General features: G+C 40.8%; 1 protein-coding gene across 3 annotated transcripts in view; it reads left to right on the top strand.

Annotated features, from left to right (window-relative positions):
* Positions 1-655: 655 nt before the first annotated feature.
* The window catches only part of LOC135550871 (granule associated Rac and RHOG effector protein 1-like), a 51,090-nt gene continuing 32,638 nt past the window's right edge, over positions 656-19,107 (top strand). Inside the window, exon 1 of one of the 3 annotated variants that reach the window (XM_064982061.1) lies at positions 656-690. The gene's annotated coding sequence lies outside the window, so the exon portion shown is untranslated. Of the gene's footprint in view, positions 691-1,787; positions 1,920-19,107 lie in introns of those variants that run through there. The other 2 variants (XM_064982069.1, XM_064982078.1) reach the window with 2 other exon arrangements.

Raw genomic sequence — 19,107 nt, 5'->3', positions numbered from 1 at the left:
ATCTAATTAATAAACTCTAATTGCCTCCAGATGTGATACTATTTTTTTAAATTATGTTTTTAAACATAGGACCAAGGGAAATCTCAAGTCATGCTGAATATTGTAGCTCCGGGTGATAATTATATTATTAGAACAGCATCAATGTGTGGACCACCTAAGTGCGTCTCGTCCAGTGGGAGACATGTTAGTGTCGAATCTTTGTCGCACGCTAGTGTTTGATAAGTGATACTTCACCTATTCAGTTTAAAAAGACCACTAGAGGGCGGATAACTCCATGGAATATACATAAATACCCTTGTGCGACAATTCAATTCTTGTAACAAAAACATGTTTCAGTGGGATTGTTTATAAATACAACCTAAATCGATTAAAATAATGATCAAATTAGTTATGAAAAGCGTAATGTATTGTTCTTCCACACTTGAATTTGTAACTGATGTCATGCCATATTATCTACATAAAACATAATCTTTGTGATGAAGTAATTATGTTATAAAAATATGTTTATATCTGACGCTTTCATCTTAGCATTCACTTCAGATCGAATTCGAGGTTTTGAGTGTGTCTGATCCGTGTGATCAAGCGATGTTTGTAGTTTAGCTCACGCGCTCTGGTTTTTATAGAGAAACGTCACATCCGTTGTATACAGACTTCATTCGCTGTCAAAGAGGGTGGATGCCTAGCTAGCTGGTAAGTGATGCGCTTATCAACTGTACTTTGATTAAAAACGTTTTTATCTGAAAGCTCTTAACAAATTTACTCCCTTCACAAACAACAGTTGTTGTAACAAGGAATAGTACCCTAGTGTCCCAGTTGTATTAGGTTTGTTTTTTGTGTTCTAGCTTTTAAAAAATCGTGTCGCAGAGCGCTAGCTACAGTACCTAGATAGCTAACGCTTACATTGGTTGTCGATAACTAGCTAGTTAGCTGTGGTCTTTGGTAGTTATGTGGCCGTTCAGTAGCTACTAACCAGAAACCTACAATTTAGCATCAGTTGCAAGAAGTTCTAAGACATTCAAACTATGAATGCTTGGTAGTGAACTGGCTTTTAGTATTTATTTTAAGATATCCCTGAAATAATGTAAATGTGGACTAGCTAACGTTACCTAGTGTGATTTGATTGATTGGTTTTGGGAAATTATTTTTGCAAATATGTTGTTTGCCCTTCCAGCGAGGCAATTTCAATTATAGCCAGCTAACTAACGCTAGGTAACTAAGATAGGTAAACTTGTCTAAGGAGGGGGCAAACATGTTTACAATAGGTATGGAACCCTTCTAATAGTCTACGGTACTCTGACAATTTACAGCCTACTAGTTACTTGGCTGCTAAAGTTAGATCTTTGGGTGTGGCTTATGGGGGCTAGTGGTTAGAGCGTTGGGCCAGTAACCGAAAGGTTGCTGGATCGAATCCCCGAGCTGACAGGGTAAAAATCTGCCGTTCAAGGGACAGACCCGGGTAGGCGGTCATTGGGTAGGTGGTCATTGTAAATAAGAATTTGTTCTTAATTGCCTAGTTAAATAAAGGTAAAATAAAGCATGATTTTCCAAACCGAATAGCGTTTGTTAAAGTGATATTCTCATGTATTTTGTGTAACTATGTTGCCGAACTTTATCTCCACTCGAGCCTGACAGGCGATTTCGTTGTAGTTTAGGGCGTTAAAGGGCCGTATTAATAGCTTGCAACATAGTGCCCCGTGTTGTCTGCATGAGTTTCGATGAAACCGGCGTACTGCGCTTGCGGAGATTATGTTGCACCTTCCTGCTAAATAGTGATCAGATTCATAAATACTAGCCTACAAGCTACGTCTATGCATTTTTCTATGCTTCAAAGGTGGATAACTCGGCTCACTTGAACTGACCACACAACCGACTAGTACCAAGCTGGTTGGATTTGAAAGAGGATCACCGATTTATAGTAGGTAAAATCTAGTGTAACTCGCGAGCCGGGTGGGCAATTTTGCGACCTCTTTACTTGAAAAAAATCTACCTCCCACAACTGGTCTTCCGAGCTCATATCTGCTTACTGTAGTTAGTTATCTACTGACTTTACGCTCGTGATCTATCGGTATTTAGACGTGCTAGTATATCTAGGTTGCATAATGTTTCGCTTTCATCAACATTTGCTTGTGTGTTATAGCAAGCTAACCAGTGAGGGACAGCCGGAGCAAGCTTGCTGCATCCTTAGAACGGGAGAAGCCCTTACTATCCTTTGCATTTGGTAGCTTGCTTGATAGATGACATCAATAATGCTGCACCGTTGTTTTCGATATTCTACATTGATCTGGGTATTGCATGATTTGTTGAATGTTATAGTTTTTTGCTTGGGTGGTAATGTTGGATTGAGAATTTGGCAAATTTTGCAAAGATATAGGCCAGTAGTACAGTATCGAAAAACTGGAATCAAATCGTATTTGGCACGTGACAAACGGTGAAATACTTGCTTGCTTAGGAGTCCTTCCCAACGATGCCGTTTAATAATAAAATGATAAATAGGAATAAAATACACACGAATGGCGATACAGTATATACAGGGAGTACCAGATCAATGTGCAGAGGGGTACGAGGTATTTTTGGTAGATATGTACATGAAGGCAGGGTAAAGTGACTAGGCATCAGGATGGATAATAATAAGAGTAAAGAACAGAGCAGCAAATTATGAGTGTTTAAGTGTGTGTGGGGAAGGTTTTGTGGGAGTGTCAATGTAGTGTTCGTGCTTGTGCATAGGGTTAGTGCATATAGTTCAGGTACCATTAGTTGGCTATTGAGCAGTCTTATGGCCTGAGGGTAGAAGCTGTCTCGGAGCCTGAACCGATGCTCCGGTACCATTTGCCCAAAGGTAGCAGAGTGAACAGTCTGTGGCTTGGCTGCCTGGAGTCTTTGCCAATTTTGCATTCCTGATATAGTGGCCCTAGATGGCAGGAAGCTCGGCTCCAGTGATGTACTAGGCTGTCCACACCACCCTCTGTAGCGCTTTGAGGTCAAGGGTGGTGCATTTGCCATACAGAGTGGTGATGCAGCCAGTCAAGATGCTCTCGTTGGTGCCGTTGTCGAAGGACCCGAGGGCCCATGCCAAAACCTTTCAGCCTGAGGGGGAAGGGGTGCTGCCTTGCCCTCTTCATGACTGTGTGGGCCATCCTTAGTGATGTGGACGCCAAGGAACTTGAAGCTCTCAACCCGCTCCACAACAGCCCCCTCGATGTTCATGGGGGCATGCTCTCCCCTCTTTTTATGTATTTATTTAACCAGGTAGGCCAGTTGAGAACAAGTTCTCATTTACAACGGCGACCTGGGCAAGATGGAGCAAAGCAGTGCGACATAAACAACAGAGTTTATCCCATGTGTAACAAACGTACAGTCAACAACACAATAGAAAAACCTGTGTACAGTGTGTGCGAATGAAGTAAGGAGGGAAGGCAATAAATAGGCCAATAATGGCAAAGTAATTAAAATGTAGCACTACACACAAGTTTTCATAACAATCGGAAATCGATATTTTTGGGCGCCGATTTGCGTATTTTTATTTATTTAAAAAAATTGTTTCTATATATATTTTTTCATATACCTTTATTTAACTAGGCAGGTCAGTTAAGAACACATTCTTATTTTCAACAACGGCCTAGGAACGGTGGGCTAACTGCCTTGTTCAGGGGCAGAACAACAGATTATCACCTTGTCAGCTCGGGGGATCCAATCTTGCAACGTTACAGTTAACTAGTCCAACGCAATAACAACTTGCCTCTTTCTCGTTGCACTCCACAAGGAGACTGCCTGTTACGCGGATGCAGTAAGCCAAGGTAAGTTGCTAGCTAGCATTAAACTTATCTTACAAAAAACAATCAATCATCATCACTAGTTAACTACACATGGTTGATGATATTACTAGATATTATCTAGCGTGTCCTGCGTTGCATATGATCTGACTGAGCACACAAGCAGGCAAGTATCTAAGTATCTGACTGAGCAGTGGTAGGCAGAAGCAGGCGTGTAAACATTCATTCAAACAGCACTTTCGTGCGTTTTGCCAACAGCTCTTCGTTGTGCATCAAGCATTGTGCTGTTTATGACTTCAAGCCTATCAACTCCCGAGATGAGGCTGGTGTAACCGAAGTGAAATGTCTAGCTAGTTAGCGTGCGCTAATAGCGTTTCAAATGTCACTCGCTCTGAGCCTTCTAGTAGTTGTTCCCCTTATTCTGCATGGGTAACGCTGCTTCGATGGTGGCTGTTGTCGTTGTGTTGCTGGTTCGAGCCCAGGGAGGAGCGAGGAGAGGGACGGAAGCTATACTGTTACACTGGCAATAAAGTGCCTATAAGAACATCCAATAGTCAAAGGTTAATGAAATACAAATGGTATAGAGGGAAATAGTCCTATAATTCCTATAATAACTACAACCTAAAACTTCTTACCTGGGAATATTGAAGACTCATTTTCAAAGGAACCACCACCTTTCATATGTTCTCATGTTCTGAGCAAGGAACTGAAACGTTAGCTTTCTTACAAAGCACATATTGCACTTTTAATTACTTCTCCAACACTTTGTTTTTGCATTATTTAAACCAAATTGAACATGTTTCATTATTTATTTGAGGCTAAATTGATTTTATTGATGTATTATATGAAGTTAAAATAAGTGTTCATTCAGTATTGTTGTAATTGTCATTATTACAAATAAATAAAAAATCGTCCGATTGATCGGAATCAGCTTTTTTGGTCATCCAATAATCGTTGTTGAAAAATCATAATCGGTCGACCTCTACACCACACTGCTAAGTCTCTGATCTCCTTCTTATAGGCTGACTCATCTCCGCCGGTGATCAGACCTTCCACGTGTTGTCAGCAAACTTGATGATGGTGTTGGAGTTGTGCGTGGCCACGCAGTTTTGGGTAAACAGGGAGGGCACTAAGCACAACACCCCCCGAGGGTCCCCGTGTTGAGGGTCAGCGTTTCTGAGGTGTTGTTGCTTGCGCTGTGATGATTATGGAATTTTGGGTAATTGTTATGCAACTAGACACTGTCATTATCATAATTGTCATTTTAAATTTTTTGAGCTTATAATGCTGCTTTGAAAGTGATCTACGACATACGCAATGAATAAAACACAGCTTTGGTGACACCAGATTTAAAAAATGAATGGTTTCGACCGCTCTGGATTTTTGGAAATTAAGCTTCTCCTTCCGACTGTGCGGTTTTGCTCGTAAAGTGATTACAATTTTACCCACTTCATGTTAAACTTAACTGCTATTGACTAAACTTCATCTGTTTGAATATAAAGTTAAATTGTTATATTGTCCATAATAGTCAGTTACACGATTATCTGCAAATTGAGCCAACCCTAGTTGTTGCACACCCTCACCACCTGGGGCTGGCCTGTCTGGACGTCCAGGATTCAGTTGTAGAGGGGTTCAATCCCAGTGTCCCTATCTTGTTGATAAACGATGAGCTGTAGTCCATGAACAGCGTTCTCACAGTTATTTCCCCACCTTTGTGTTGCTGTTACACACACAAGACACATTCAATCAGTACTGTCCAACTCAACTGACTATCTTATTAAAGTATTTGAATAATCCCCTCATATGTGCTACTACAACACAGAGGTCTTTGGTATTGTTGTTGAGCTAAAGGCAGCTTCTATTGCTATGACTGCCTTCTGTGGTCATGTGGAATGTATTTCCTGTTTGGGTTGCTGCAGTTTGGAGAGAGGGGTGGGGGAAAAGTGTGACCTTCTACCAAATATCTTGTTGCTCCACAAGTGATCTGAAGAAGGAAGTTTTTCCCAATATAAACATCTCTCATTTTTGGGACATTTTATCATTGTGGAATCAGGTTGTCAATGCTGCTGTCTCTGTTTTTGATTATATATATATATATTTTTTTAAATATGCTACCTACACTGTTAGTAGCCTAAATGTGTCACTGAGTTTGAGTATAGACCAGTTGTTGTGCGTCTCAGCTCTCCTCTGTAGTAAACCAACATTTCCAACACATTTGTCACAGCCACCTCTTTACCCTTGGGTTTCTGTTTGCTTTGAGCGTGTCACATTTTAAGACATTATTGGCTGTCATCCAAAGCTTGATGAGATATTCTATTTAACAGTAGAGGTCGACCGATTATGATTTTTTCAACGCCGATACCGATTATTGGAGGACCAGAAAAAGCCAATACCGGTTAATTCGGCCGATTTTAAAATAATAATAAAAATATACAGTGCTTGCGAATGTATTCGGCCCCCTTGAACTTTGCGACCTTTTGCCACATTTCAGGCTTCAAACATAAATATATAAAACTATTTTTTTGTGAAGAATCAACAACAAGTGGGACACAATCATGAAGTGGAACGACATTTATTGGATATTTCAAACTTTTTTTAACAAATCAAAAACTGAAAAATTGGGCGTGCAAAATTATTCAGCCCCTTTACTTTCAGTGCAGCAAACTCTCTCCAGAAGTTCAGTGAGGATCTCTGAATGATCCAATGTTGACCTAAATGACTAATGGTGATAAATACAATCCACCTGTGTGTAATCAAGGCTCCGTATAAATGCACCTGCACTGTGATAGTCTCAGAGGTCAGTTAAAAGCGCAGAGAGCATCATGAAGAACGAGGAACACACCAGGCAGGTCCAAGATACTGTTGTGAAGAAGTTTAAAGCCGGATTTGGATACAAAAAGATTTCCCAAGCTTTAAACATCCCAAGGAGCACTGTGCAAGCGATAATATTGAAATGGAAGGAGTATCAGACCACTGCAAATCTACCAAGACCTGGCTGTCCCTCTAAACTTTCAGCTCATACAAGGAGAAGACTGATCAGAGATGCAGCCAAGAGGCCCATGATCACTCTGGATGAACTGCAGAGATCTACAGCTGAGGTGCGGGACTCTGTCCATAGGACAACAATCAGTTGTATATTGCACAAATCTGGCCTTTATGGAAGAGTGGCAAGAAGAAAGCCATTTCTTAAAGATATCCATAAAAGGTGTCGTTTAAAGTTTGCCACAAGCCACCTGGGAGACACACCAAACATGTGGAAGAAGGTGCTCTGGTCAGATGAACCCAAAATTGAACTTTTTAGCAACAATGCAAAATGTTGTTTGGCGTAAAAGCAACACAGCTCATCACCCTGAACACGCCATACCCACTGTCAAACATGGTGGTGGCAGCATCATGGTTTGGGCCTGCTTTTCTTCAGCGGGGACAGGGAAGATGGTTAAAATTGATGGGAAGATGGATGGAGTCAAATACAGGACCATTCTGGAAGAGAACCTAATGGAGTCTGCAAAAGACCTGAGACTGGGACGGAGATTTGTCTTCCAACAAGACAACGATCCAAAACATAAAGCAAAAACTACAATGGAATGGTTCAAAAATAAACATATCCAGGTGTTAGAATGGCCAAGTCAAAGTCCAGACCTGAATCCAATCGAGAATCTGTGGAAAGAACTGAAAACTGCTGTTCACAAATGCTCTCCATCCAACCTCACTGAGCTCGAGCTGTTTTGCAAGGAGGAATGGGAAAAAATGTCAGTCTCTCAATGTGAAAAACTGATAGAGACATACCCCAAGCGACTTACAGCTGTAATCGCAGCAAAAGGTGGCGCTACAAAGTATTAACTTAAGGGGGCTGAATAATTTTGCACGCCCAATTTTTCAGTTTTTGATTTGTTAAAAAAGTTTGAAATATCCAATAAATGTCGTTCCACTTCATGATTGTGTCCCACTTGTTGTTGATTCTTCACAAAAAAATACAGTTTTATATCTTTATGTTTGAAGCCTGAAATGTGGCAAAAGGTCGCAAAGTTCAAGGGGGCCGAATACTTTCGCAAGGCACTGTATATATATTTTGTAATAATGACAATTACAACAATACTGAGTGAACTTATTCAATCAATAAAATTAATTTAGCCTCAAATAAATAATGAAACATGTTAAATTTGGTTTAAATAATGATATAAAACATGGTGTTGAAGAAGAAAGTAAAAGTGCAATATGTGCTAACGTTTCAGTTCCTTGCTCAGAACATGAGAACATATGAAAGCTGGTGGTTCCTTTGAACATGAGTCTTCAATATTCCCAGGTAGGACGTTTTAGGTTGTAGTTATTATAGGAATTGTAGGACTATTTCCCTCTACCATTTGTATTTCATTAACCTTTGGCTATTGGATGTTCTTATAGGCACTTTAGTATTGCCAGTGTAACAGTATAGCTTCCGTCCCTCTACTCGCTCCTACCTGGGCTTGAACCAGGAACACAACAACAACAGCCACCCTCGAAGCAGCGTTACCCATGCAGAGCAAGGGGAACAACCACTGCAAGGCACAGAGCGAGTGATGTTTGAAATGCTATTAGCGCGCACCCTGCTAACTAGCTAGCCATTTCACATCGGTTACACCAGCCTAATCTCGGGAGTTGATTGGCTTGAAGTCATAAACGGCACAATGCTTGAAGCACAGCGACGAGCTGCTGGCAAAACGCACAAAAGTGCTGTTTGAATGAATGCTTACGAGCCTGCTGGTGCCTACCACCACTCAGTCAGACTGCTCTATCAAATCAGACTTAATTATAACATAACACACAGAAATACGAGCCGTAGGTCATTAATATGGTCGAATCCGGAAACGATCATCTCGAAAACAAGACGTTTATTCTTTCAGTGAAATACGGAACCGTTCCGTATTTTATCAAACGGATGGCATCCATGAGTCTAAATATTCCTGTTACTTTGCACAACCTTCAATGTAATGTCATAATTATGTACAATTCTGGCAAACTAGGCGGCCCAAACTGTTGCATATACACAAACTCTGCGTGCAATGAACGCAAAAGAAGTGACACAATTTCCCCTGGTTAATATTGCCTGCTAACCTGGATTTCTTTTAGCTAAATATGCTTGTTTAAAAAAATATATACTTCTGTGTATTGATTTTTAAGAAAGGCATTGATGGTTAGGTACACATTGGAGCAACAACGGTCCTTTTTCACGAATATGCACCGCATCGATTATATGCAACGCAGGACACGCGAGATTAACTTGTAATATCATCAACCATGTGTAGTTAACTAGTGATTATGATTATTTTTTACAAGATGAGTTTAATGCTAGCTCGCAACTTACATTGGCTTACTGCATTCGCGTAACAGGCAGGCTCCTCGTGGAGTGCAATGTAATCAGGTGGTTAGAGCGTTGGACGAGTTAACTGTAAGGTGGCAAGATTGAATCCCTGAGTTGACAAGGTGAAAATCTGTCGTTCTGCCCCTGAACAAGGCAGTTATCCCACCGTTCCTAAGCAGTCATTGAAAATAAGAATGTGTTCTTAACTGATTTGCCTATTTAAATAAAGACTAAATAAAGGTGTAAAAAAAATATATTTTTTTTAAATGGCCAAATCAGTGTCCAAAAATGACGATTACCGATTGTTATGAAAACTTGAAATCGGCCGTAATTAATCGGCCATTCCGATTAATTGGTCGACCTCTACTTAACAGTAGTTTGTTTTACTGTATGCAGTTTGAAGAAATCTACCTCTATGGAGATTGACTTGACTTTAACCTTGTTTTTATGCAAGTAACGTCTCTGTATAATTTAATCAAAATAATCATAACAGCTGTGATGGAAACAAGAAAGTTAGGTACAATTGTTTGACATGGTGACATGATGCTGTAAGGTTGCCACACCTCCATTTGGGGAGTTTCTCTCATTCCTCTCAAGCTCTGCTTGGTTGGATGGGGAGAGTTGCTGCACAGCAATTGTTTTTATTTTTTTTATTTACATTTTTTCAGGTCTGCTGTTTGATCCGGTCTCTTGCTGGGAAACTCAAGGACATTCAGAGACTTGTCCCGAAGCCACTCCTGCATTGTCTTGGCTTTGTGCTTAGGGTTGTTGACCTGTTGGAAGATGAACCTGAGTGCTCTTCATCAAGGTTCTCTCAGTACTTTGCTCTGTTTGTCTTTGCCTCGATCCGGACTAGTCTCTCAGTTCTTGCCGCTGAAAACATCCCCACAGCATAATGGTGCCACCACCATGCTTCACTGTAGGGATGGTGCCAGGCTTCCTTCAGATGTGACGTTTGGCATTCAGGCCAAAGAGTTTAATTTTGGTTTCATCAGACCAGATCTAGTTTCTCATGGTCTGAGTCCTTTAGTTGCCTTTTGGCAAACTCCAAGCGGGCTGTCATATGCCATTTACTGAGGTGTGGCTTCCGTCTGGCCACTCTACCATAAAGGCCTGATTGGTGGAGTGCTGCAGAGATGGTTGTCCTTCTGGAAGGTTCTCCCATCTCCACAGAGGAACTCTGGAGCTCTGTCAGTGACAATTGGGTTCTTGGTCACCTCCTTGACCAAGGCCCTGCTCCCCTGATTGCTCAGTTTGGCCGGGCGGCCAGCTCTAGGAAGAGTCTTGGTGGTTCCAAACTTCTTCCATTTAAGAATGGAGGCCACGGTGTTCTTGGGGACCTTCAATGCTGCAGAAATGTTTTGGTACCCTTCCTCAAATCTGTGCCTCGACACAATCCTGTCTCGGCGCTCTATGGACAATTTCTTCAACCACATGGCTTGGTTTTTGCTCTGACATGCACTGTCAGCTGTGGGACCATTTTTATATAGACAGGTGTGTGCCTTTTCCAAATCATGTCCAATCAATTGAATTTACCACAGATGGACTCCCAAGTTGTAAAAACATCTCAAGGATGATCAATTGAAACTGGATGCACCTGAGCTTAATTTTGAGTCTTGTAGCAAAGTGTCTGAGTAATTATGTAAGTAAGGTATTTCTGTTTTAACTTCTTGATACTACCCATCCCGTATCCGGGATCGTGAATACAGCCTCAGGCTCATTAGCATAACGCAACGTTGACGATTTCTGAAAATCGCAAATGAAATGAAAGTAATATGCCTGCTCTCAAGCTTAGCCTTTTCTTAACAACACTGTCATCTCAGATTTTCAAAATATGCTTTTGAACCATAGCAAATCAAGCATTTGTGTAAGAGTATTGCAAGCTAGCTTAGCATTTTGCGTAGCATTTAGCACGCAACATTTTCACAAAAACCAGATAACCAAATAAATAAAATCATTTACCTTTGAAGAACTTCGGATGTTTTCAATGAGGAGACTCTCAGTTACATAGCAAATGTTCAGTTTTTCTTGAAAGAATCTTTGTGTAGGAGAAATCGCTCCGTTTTGTACATCACATTTGGCTACCGAAACGAACCGACAATTCAGTCACCAAAACGTCAAACTTTTTCCAAATTAACTCCATAATATCGACCGAAACATGGCAAACGTTGTTTAGAATCAATCCTCAAGGTGTTTTTTCACATATCTCTTCATTGATATGCCGTTCGTGGAAGCCTGCTTTCGTCTCAGAATCCCATGGAAAAATACCAGCAGCTGAAAATGACGCACCAATTTCGACGGAGGACACCGGGCGGACACCTGGCAAATGTAGTCTCTTATGGTCAATCTTCCAATGATATGCCTACAAATACGTCACAATGCTGCAGACACCTTGGGGAAACGATAGATAGGGCAGGCTCATTCCTGTCGCATTCACAGCCATATAAGGAGACAACGGAAAACAGAGCCTCAAAAATCCTGCTCATTTCCTGGTTGCCGTTTCATCTTGGTTTTGCCTGTAGCTCCTGTTCTGGAAAATTCAGTGTTTTCTTTCCAAAGCTATCAATTATATGCATAGTCGAGCATCTTTTTGTGACAAAATATCTGGTTTAAAACAGGAACGTTTTTCATCCAAAAATGAAATAGCGCCCCCAGAGTTTCAAGAGGTTAATACATTTGCAAACAAATCTAAACCTGTTTTTGCTTTGTCATTGCTGAGTTTTTAAAATTTTATTCAATCAATTTTAGATTAAGGCTGTAACGTAACAAAATGTGAAAAAAGTGAAGGGGTCTGAATACTTTCCGAATGCACTATATGTGAAATGTCACCATGCGCTGATTTTTATCTGCATCAAGTCAGTTTGGCGGAAACACTACTGGTGAAACGGGTGAAAATGCACTTGTTTTCTTTATGCAGGTTTTGGCAATTGGCGTAATAGTCACCTGGATTTGTTTGCCTGTAGAGAGAGGACTTTGTCAGACTGCATCTTTCAAACACTTACTGAGAAGCTCTGGTTTGTTGCATCATGTTTGACATAGATAAACCCTCTTATCGCAGATATCCCTGTTGATTTATGTCACAGCTCTGTTGCTATGGAAAGAAATGCATTGCTCTGCAGATGTCTGTGTACACTCCCTGACCACTAATCCAACTCCTGACTAGCCCTGTCCCAGACCATGGACCAGTTGTTAGTTTTTGTTGTCAGTGTAACTAATGTATTGATCAGCAGATCCCTTTTTAATTTTGTTTCCTGTTACGTGTGAGCGAGTCAGCCCATGACCCTATAGTCACAAGATATCTATTTTTGCCTTTTGTCTCATTGCTTTGTCTATTCTTTCAACTGGACGAACCAGAGTGAAATTTCCATTAACAAAGCATTCTAGTGTTGCTCATGCTGCAATGCTTAGAATATGCTGTTCTCTCAGACTCTCATCAGAGTTTAGAATGTCACAATGGAATCTTTGATGGGGGAGGGGGGTGTAATGAATCCCAGATGAACAGGAATGATTCTAGTGTTCCATGGTTTTTTGTTTTCACTTAATTCTGGCGATGAAATATAGACTACCACTACAATGTAAGGTAAGCATGAAGAGGTTTCTGTGTTTAGTTTGATGGCAGCTTTTAGCAAAAGTGGCAGGACTTGTTTTGCAATTTTTCACTGGAATGTCTGATTGGTGGCCCCTGAGGGCTAGTTTCTCAGATAAATTCCTAGATCCTGAGGGAAGCAGCACTCTCAAGAATGTCAGAAAAACAGGTGTAGCAGGAAGGAACACCTAATGCTACCCAGGTTTGAACCTCTTGAAAACGACCCCTAGAAAGACAGTAACCAGGTCCCATTTCAAACCACATTCCCTTCCCCTTGGGTGTTCACAGATCTGAAATAGCTTGATAGATGATTCGTTCCATCTAGTCCCTCCAATCAGCTAGGTTGAGGGTCTGACGATCCTTCAACTTCCAATGTCTTTCAGACATGTGAAGGCTGGGGCTTCTGGGTCAGAAATGAAGCCATACAAGTGCAAGTTATCCTCACTTGCCTCATCCTGTATTTCTCAATGACATATTTAAATCTCTGTGCCCTCTAATCAGTGCTAACCCTAAATGAGATTTATCTCGAGACCAAACAATTCATTCTTGCTCTATTCCCATATAGTAGGCTAAGTCGACTACATCAAATTTAACTGCAATAGTATTTTTTTGTCAGGAGAATGATTTCCATACATAATCTGTGCTTCATATTTGTAGATAATTAATGTTAGGCATGTCCTATACCTGGTACTGTATATTTGTGGCTATTCTGTTTATTGGCAGAAAAATCACATTGAGGAATAGGCCTCATGCATGCCACAGCAACATTGCCTAGGCTCTGACAGTGGCAGTGCCAATAACAACTTTCAAAATGTCTGAAAGAGAAGTCCTAGGTTATACATAGGCAGAGTAAGTGTCAACAACATCCCTTCCTAGGATATTAACAGTTTCCTGACACCAATACAGATGAATTAGGCCTATTCCTAAACAGCTTATACTTCTACCTTTTTGAACAATAAATCCTACTTCATGTGTGTCTGGGCATCATTCCAGCTATTGGAAATCAAAGGCTAGAGCTGTCATTCACTTTCAGGTCAGGCTTAGTACAAGATGTTACAAGGCTATTTTTCCCCTTTGACTTACCCATGGACTGCGCAAATCTAGGCCAAATAGAAGGTACAACATTTGCGTCTCAGGAGGAATTTCCATTTGTCAGACACACAGCTCGTCTTGACCTGATAGCGTTCTTGGTCTTAAAAATTTAGCATTCTTGGGGGAATTGATCATTCATTGATGTTTTTGATAAGTTAGTCTAGCTAGTAGCAGGGAATCTTTCAGAATGCACAAGCAATTTCCTTAAGGTTCATATCAAGCGAAATTCATGATTCCCCAATTACCTTTTTTTGTAGTTACACATACTAGAGATGGTTACATAACACAAATGTACAGTGGCAAGAAAAAGTATATGAACCCTTTGGAATTACCTGGGTTACATCAAATCTGATCATCAAAGTCACAACAATAGACAAACCTAGCGTGCTTAAACTTCTTAGGGATCAAATCCCGTTAACGGGATCGATTTGACAACATCCGGTGAAATGGCAGAGCGCCAAATTAAAATTAAATGATTAGAAATATTTAACTTTCATACAATCACTAGTGCTATACACCAAATTAAAGCTTTACTTCTTGTTAATCCAGCCACTGTGTCAGATTTCAAAAAGGCTTTACGGCGAAAGCAAACCATGCTATTATCTGAGGACAGCACCCCATCAAACAAACACCAGGCGCGACACAAAACTCAGAAATAAAGATATAATTCATGCCTTAACTTTGAATAGCTTCTTCTGTTTGCACTCCAATATGTCCCACAAACATCAAATAGTCCTTTTGTTTGATTTAATTCCGTTGTTATATCTTCAAAATGTCCATTTATTTGGCGAGTTTGACCCTAAAAAACACTGGTTCCAACTCGTGCAACATGACTACAAAATATCTAAGTTACCTGTAATCTTTGTCCAAACATTTCAAGCAACTTTCCTAATAAAACGTTAGGTATTTTTTAACGTAAATAATCATTTAAATTTAAGATGGGATTTTAAAAACAAAGTGGCGTGAGCTTTCAGGTCGCGCTCCCCAACCACAACAGTACACTAGAATCGACCCTCGTTCTAAACAGCCCTACTTCTTCATTACACAAAGGAAAAACATCAACCAATTTCTAAAGACTTGACATCCAGTGAAAGCAACAGGAACTGCAAGCATAGTGCCTTAGTACATAGAAAACACTGTCACCTCATAAAAAAATCCTGGATGGTTTGTCCTCGGGGTTTCACCTGCCAAATAAGTTCTGTTATACTCAGACGTCATTCAAACAGTTTTAGAAACATCAGTGTTTTCTATACAAATCTATTAATAATATGTACAGTGGGGTAAAAAAAGTATTTAGTCAGCTACCAATTGTGCAAGTTCTCCCACTTAAAGATGAGAGGCCTGTAATTGTCATCATAGGTACACTTCAACTATGACAGCCCCATGCTTCACAGTAGGTATGGTTTTCTTCGGGTGCAACTCAGCATTCTTTGTCCTCCGAACACGACGAGTTGAGTTTTTACCAAAAAGTGATCTGACCATATGACATTCTCCCAATCTTCTTCTGGATCATCCAAATGCTCTCTCGCAAACTTCAGACGGGCCTGGACATGTACTGGCTTAGGCAGGGGGACACGTCTGGCACTGCAGGATTTAAGTCCCTGGCGGCGTAGTGTGTTACTGATGGTAGGCTTTGTTACTTTGGTCCCAGCTCTCTGCAGGTCATTCACTAGGTCCCCCTGTGTGGTTCTGGGATTTTTGCTCACCGTTCTTGTGATCATTTTGACCCCACGGGGTGAGATCTTGCGTGGAGCCCCAGATCGAGGGAGATTATCAGTGGTCTTGTATGTCTTCCATTTCCTAATAATTGCTCCCACAGTTGATTTCTTCAAACCAAGCTGCTTACCTATTGCAGATTCAGTCTTCCCAGCCTGGTGCAGGTCTACAATTTTGTTTCTGGTGTCCTTTGACAGCTCTTTGGTCTTGGCCATAGTGGAGTTTGGAGTGTGACTGTTTGAGGTTGTGGACAGGTGTCTTTTATACTGATAACAAGTTCAAACAGGTGCCATTAATACAGGTAACGAGTGGAGGACAGAGGAGTCTCTTAAAGAAGATGTTACAGGTCTGTGAGTGCCAGAAATCTTGCTTGTTTGTAGGTGACCAAATACTCATTTTCCACCATAATTTGCAAATAAATTCATTCAAAATTCTACAATGTGATTTTCTGGATTTTTTTTCTCATTTTGTCTGTCATAGTTGAAGTGTACCTATGATGAAAATTACAGGCCTCTCATATTTTTAAGTGGGAGAACTTGCACAATTGGTGGCTGACTAAATACTTTTTTGCCCCACTGTATATGCTAGCTTCTGGGCCTGAGTAGCAGGCAGTTTACTTTGGGCACACTCTTCATCTGGACGTGAAAATACCGCCCCCTTGCCTAGAGAGGTTAAACTAATAACGCACAAATTATTGTATTCAATATAGACAAGAAAATACATACTTTTTACAACCTACACTGAATGTTTAAATTACGTGAACCCCTAGGCTAATGACTTCTCCAAAAGATAACTGGAGTCAGGAGTCGGTTAAAAGTGAGTCCAATCAATGAGACGAGATTGGAGTTGTTGGTTAGAGCTGCCTTGCCCTATATAAAAACACTCAATTTGACTTTGCTATTCACAAGAGGCATTGCCTGATGTGAGAACCATGCCTTGAACAAAATGGATCTCAAAATACCTAAGATTAAGAATCGTTGACTTGTATAAAGCTGGAAAGGGTTACAAAAGTATCTCTAAAAGCCTTGATGTTCATTATTCCACGGTAAGAAAAATAGTCTATAAATGAAGTTCAGCACTGTTGCTTCTCTCCCTATGGAATGGCCATCCTGCAAAGATGACTGCAAGAAATGAGAATGTTCAATGTGGTTAAGAAGAATCCTAGTGTCAGCTAAAGACCTTACAGAAATTTCTGGAACATGCGAACATCTCTGACGAGCCTACAATACATAAAACACTAAACAAGAGTGGTGTTCATGGGAGAACACCACAGGGGGAAAAAAAACATTGAAAATATTCTGTGGACAGAAAGTTTAGTTGTTTGGAAGGAACAAACAACACTGTGTGGAGGAAAAAGGCACAGCACATCAACCTCATCCCAACTGTAAAGTATGGTGGAGGGAGCATCATGGTTTGGAGCTGCATTGCTGCCTCTGGGCCTGGACTGCTTGCTATCATGGACAGAAATTAATTCCCAAGTTTATCAAGACATTTTGCAGGAGAATGTTAGGCTGTCTGCCGATTTGAAGCTCAACAGAAATTGGGTGATGCAACAGGACAACGACTCTAAACACAAAGTAAACCAATAGAATGGCTTCAACAGATGAAAATACACCTTCTGGAGTGGCCCAGTCAGAGTCCTGACCTCATCCCGATTGAGATGCTGTGGCATGACCTCGAGCGGTTCATTCTAGACATCCCAAGAATATTGCTGAACTGATAGTTTTGTGAAGAGGAATGGTCCAAAAGTCTTCCTGACTGTTGTGAAGGTCTGATCCGCAACTACAGAAAACATTTGGTTGAGGTTATTGCTGCAAAAAGGAGGGTCAACCAGTTATTAAATTGAAGGCTTCACATACTTTCCCCACCCTGCACTGTGAATGTTTACACTGTGTTTAATAAAGACATGAAAACGTATAATTGTTTGTTTGTCTTATTAGTTTAAACAAACTGTGTTCATCTATTGTTGTGGCTTAGATGAAGAAAATATACAATTTAATATTTATTTATGCAGAAATCCAGGTAATTCCCAAGGGTTCACCTACTTTTTCTTGCCACTGCAGCATTGTAATATGTCTCAGATGGACACCTCATAAATCCAGACTGTTGCGCAGTCACTCTAGTATGGGGGATGGTGAACTGAGGGTAATGGACTGTCATAAGGGGCTTCCAGAGGGGAAATCTCAGCCCGCTGAATCCTGGGAAACCAGTGCAAGCCTGCTCTGAGCTATTTTCCTCCCTGTGAGTCTGTCAAGAGGGGCTAAAGTTCTTCGGCACTGCGACTGATTTCCTTCATATGGATTCTGGAGAGGTCATTTCTTTTGTAGATGACATAGAACAACCATGCTTCAGTATGTATTTCATAGTTTAATACATGCAATTTTTTTTCTCTTATGCTGTGTGCACTGAACTGACATGCATGATTGTTTCTGACACTCCATTGTTCAGATTTAGGGTTATTAAATTGTCTAAAATGCTCAACTCAAACAGCGCTGTACAGCCTACTGTTGCGGCTGCCGATGTAATTCAAAGCCTGTACTTCATCACTCAGGATGTGACTTTCCATTGCTCCTGTTTTTACCATGTAATGTTATTAAAACAAAATCCGACAACAGTTGACCTATTTACCTAGTCTGCTTGTTGTGTGTTCGAGAAATATTATTCTCGAGGTGCGTTCAATTTGCGCGAGCCAAAGGGAGGGAAACATGTATTCTGACAAGCAGTCATTGTACAACAGTTAACACTTAATGCAATTGCGGAAGACACTTTTGAAGAAGTTTTGGCCTTTGTTAAAAGGAGAGGGATCCCATTTGCTACTATGGGTGTGAACGTTAGAAGGAAATTGGGATCCTTAATGTTAAAAATCCCAAACTGAAAAACAGTTTTTATTATTAATTTAAATTGCAGTGTAGTTATCAAAAACCATATTTTCCATGTTAGTCTAACTAGACGATAGGCCATAAAGGCCTGGGGAAATTTGAGGACCAGAGGAAGAGGTGAATTTGAGGTTACTTTAGTGAATGTGTGAGTCAAGCAAGACCAATTTTACCAAGATGAGCTTTTTATACAAAAGTATGTGGACACCCCTTCAAAATAGTTGATTAGGCTATTTCAGCCACACCGTTGCTGACCGGTGTATAAAATCGAGCACATAGCCATGCACTCTCCATAGACAAACATTGGCAGTAGAATGGCCTTACTGAAGAGCGTGACTTTCAACGCGGTCCTGTCATAAGATGACACCTTTAAACAAGTCAGGTTGGCAAATTTCTGCCCTGCTAAAGCTGCCTCGGTCAACTGTAGAAGTCCTATTATTGTGAAATGAAACGTCTTGGAGCAACAACAGCTCAACTGCAGAGTGTTAGGCCACACAAGCTCACAGAACGGAAGCAACGTTGGCACAAAAATTGTTCGTCAGCTTCATGAAATGGGTTACCATTGCCGAGCAGCCGCACACAAGCCAAAGATCACCATGCGCAATGCCAAGCGTCAGCTGGAGTGGTGTAAAGCTCACTGCTAATGAAACGCGTTTTGGAGTGATTTTAATCACTCTTCACCATCTGCCAGTCCCACGGATTAATCCGGGTTTGGCGGATGCAAGGAGA

The sequence above is a fragment of the Oncorhynchus masou genome, chromosome 1 (assembly GCF_036934945.1).
Source record: "Oncorhynchus masou masou isolate Uvic2021 chromosome 1, UVic_Omas_1.1, whole genome shotgun sequence".
NCBI lineage: Eukaryota > Metazoa > Chordata > Actinopteri > Salmoniformes > Salmonidae > Oncorhynchus > Oncorhynchus masou.
The sequence above is the reverse complement of the archived record's forward strand: the minus strand, read 5'-3'. Positions and strand labels throughout refer to the sequence as shown.